The sequence below is a fragment of the Schistocerca gregaria genome, unplaced genomic scaffold (genome assembly GCF_023897955.1).
Source record: "Schistocerca gregaria isolate iqSchGreg1 unplaced genomic scaffold, iqSchGreg1.2 ptg000174l, whole genome shotgun sequence".
NCBI lineage: Eukaryota > Metazoa > Arthropoda > Insecta > Orthoptera > Acrididae > Schistocerca > Schistocerca gregaria.
The window spans coordinates 2,737,917-2,741,414 of record NW_026061726.1 but is presented as its reverse complement, the minus strand read 5'-3'; the positions used below and the strand labels follow the sequence as shown (position 1 = coordinate 2,741,414).

At 48.5% G+C, this 3,498-nt stretch overlaps 1 non-coding gene across 1 annotated transcript; it reads left to right on the top strand.

Annotated features, from left to right (window-relative positions):
* The first annotated feature begins 3,080 nt into the window (after nucleotides 1-3,080).
* Nucleotides 3,081-3,156, top strand: Trnaa-ggc (transfer RNA alanine (anticodon GGC)). The gene has a single exon. It is a non-coding gene; the product is annotated as a tRNA-Ala (tRNA).
* The last annotated feature ends 342 nt before the right edge of the window (nucleotides 3,157-3,498 follow it).

Sequence of the window (3,498 nt, the reverse complement as noted above, 5' to 3'; positions counted from 1 at the left end):
TTTTTTGTTGTCAGTGCATGGTAAGTGTTGGTCGCGGCGAACCTAAAGGCACGCAAGATGTTGCAAAGCCAGCGTCACAGACTGATATGATGTATACTGACGTAAGGAGAGCAAGATGTAAGTGTGGGGACCGGCTGTTATCGAGGTGTCATCGAGTGCAGATCTGTCTTAGGTATCGCGGCTTAACCTCATTGAAGTCTAGAGGGTGGACAACACGTTGGTCTTACTCAGAGCGGTGTCCGAATTCTATTTTCGACGTTATACGTGCCACTTTCATTGTGGCCAACTACGATTCGATACATAATGCACGAAACCTGAAAGACACCCTAACGGATACATAGAGAGTAGTTTTGTCTGCTGAATAATGGGAGTGCAAGGGTCTGTGTCGTCTATATGGCTGTATGTAGCACCATTAGTCTTCGGGGCGGCGGGCGTAGCTCATATGGTAGAGCGCTCGCTTAGTATGCGAGAGGAACAGGGATCAATACCCAGTGCCTCCAGAATTTTTAACACACCTACATGCGCACCTTGCCATGCAAGTGGAATAATTCACAACCAGCAGATGTGTCTAGGAAGATACAAGCGAATGATTAGCATCCACAATTGACAAGCGTGCTGTTATTAGTGCGCAGGAAGCACCCTCCTCCCACGCCTACACTTATTTTAGAAACAGTACAAGTGTTCCTGTAAGATTCTCAAGCCTATGTCGGAAAGATCTGCCTTGCGCTGAGTTCACGTAAATTCCACTGCACATTCCTATTCTTTGCATGCAGTCAGCTGCTACTGGTGTTGTTAGTTGTGACTGCTGATAACAGATGCCGTAGCAATCAATTCATGGAGTGAGTTGTATGTTTTGCGGTAGTCTGTCTCTGACAAGCAAGCACAGGTGACATAGGTGCGAACACAGGAAGCTTGCAGACCCTCGCTGCCTGCAGACACCGAGCAGCCACACTAGGAGGGCGGCCTAAGCCGTAGGCGAAATGTGCTCATTCGCTTTGGCGCGACGTCGAACTATAAATAATGCTGTCACTAGCGTGAGCGTCGTGGAAAGTCGGAAAAGTCGGCTGCGAGGGTGAGTGCCAAGTTTGGGGAGCGTTTCGTAGTATGCGCAGTGCAATGGAGACGCGGAAACTTATTGTGGCCCAGTGTTTTGCAGTTGGACGACAAGATTGGTACACAGTAGTAAAGAGCGAGGCACTGAGTTGGCATGAATAATGGAGTGCACAATGGGGCTCGAGATGTGTTTGTTACCTCAGGTGCTGTATGATTGTCGTCAAGGAGTGAAAACGGAGCAATTTGTGACGGCTCTTTCAATTTAAGACGTTAAAAACAGACGGAATTTTCATTTGTAATACCAGAGCATCGAAACTACTTGGTACTTTTGTGTATATGAACGGGTCCGCGCCTTTGTACTCTGCTCCCTTCACCGCTACAAACCAACCAACCATCGTGTCCGTGCGCATCTGAGTCGCAAAGAATGGGGAATAGCGCAGTTTGCTCGTGCATGGGGCGTAGCTCAGTTGGTAGAGCGTTCGCTTGGCATGTGAAAGGTCCAGTGTTCAAGCCGCGGCGCCTCCATTTTTTGTTGTCAGTGCATGGTAAGTGTTGGTCGCGGCGAACCTAAAGGCACGCAAGATGTTGCAAAGCCAGCGTCACAGACTGATATGATGTATACTGACGTAAGGAGAGCAAGATGTAAGTGTGGGGACCGGCTGTTATCGAGGTGTCATCGAGTGCAGATCTGTCTTAGGTATCGCGGCTTAACCTCATTGAAGTCTAGAGGGTGGACAACACGTTGGTCTTACTCAGAGCGGTGTCCGAATTCTATTTTCGACGTTATACGTGCCACTTTCATTGTGGCCAACTACGATTCGATACATAATGCACGAAACCTGAAAGACACCCTAACGGATACATAGAGAGTAGTTTTGTCTGCTGAATAATGGGAGTGCAAGGGTCTGTGTCGTCTATATGGCTGTATGTAGCACCATTAGTCTTCGGGGCGGCGTGCGTACCTCATATGGTAGAGCGCTCGCTTAGTATGCGAGAGGAACTGGGATCAATACCCAGTGCCTCCAGAATTTTTAACACACCTACATGCGCACCTTGCCATGCAAGTGGAATAATTCACAACCAGCAGATGTGTCTAGGAAGATACAAGCGAATTATTAGCATCCACAATTGACAAGCGTGCTGTTATTAGTGCGCAGGAAGCACCCTCCTCCCACGCCTACACTTAATTTAGAAACAGTACAAGTGTTCCTGTAAGATTCTCAAGCCTATGTCGGAAAGATCTGCCTTGCGCTGAGTTCACGTAAATTCCACTGCACATTCCTATTCTTTGCATGCAGTCAGCTGCTACTGGTGTTGTTAGTTGTGACTGCTGATAACAGATGCCGTAGCAATCAATTCATGGAGTGAGTTGTATGTTTTGCGGTAGTCTGTCTCTGACAAGCAAGCACAGGTGACATAGGTGCGAACACAGGAAGCTTGCAGACCCTCGCTGCCTGCAGACACCGAGCAGCCACACTAGGAGGGCGGCCTAAGCCGTAGGCGAAATGTGCTCATTCGCTTTGGCGCGACGTCGAACTATAAATAATGCTGTTACTAGCGTGAGCGTCGTGGAAAGTCGGAAAAGTCGGCTGCGAGGGTGAGTGCCAAGTTTGGGGAGCGTTTCGTAGTATGCGCAGTGCAATGGAGACGCGGAAACTTATTGTGGCCCAGTGTTTTGCAGTTGGACGACAAGATTGGTACACAGTAGTAAAGAGCGAGGCACTGAGTTGGCATGAATAATGGAGTGCACAATGGGGCTCGAGATGTGTTTGTTACCTCAGGTGCTGTATGATTGTCGTCAAGGAGTGAAAACGGAGCAATTTGTGACGGCTCTTTCAATTTAAGACGTTAAAAACAGACGGAATTTGCATTTGTAATACCAGAGCATCGAAACTACTTGGTACTTTTGTGTATATGAACGGGTCCGCGCCTTTGTACTCTGCTCCCTTCACCGCTACAAACCAACCAACCATCGTGTCCGTGCGCATCTGAGTCGCAAAGAATGGGGAATAGCGCAGTTTGCTCGTGCATGGGGCGTAGCTCAGTTGGTAGAGCGTTCGCTTGGCATGTGAAAGGTCCAGTGTTCAAGCCGCGGCGCCTGCATTTTTTGTTGTCAGTGCATGGTAAGTGTTGGTCGCGGCGAACCTAAAGGCACGCAAGATGTTGCAAAGCCAGCGTCACAGACTGATATGATGTATACTGACGTAAGGAGAGCAAGATGTAAGTGTGGGGACCGGCTGTTATCGAGGTGTCATCGAGTGCAGATCTGTCTTAGGTATCGCGGCTTAACCTCATTGAAGTCTAGAGGGTGGACAACACGTTGGTCTTACTCAGAGCGGTGTCCGAATTCTATTTTCGACGTTATACGTGCCACTTTCATTGTGGCCAACTACGATTCGATACATAATGCACGAAACCTGAAAGACACCCTAACGGATACATAGA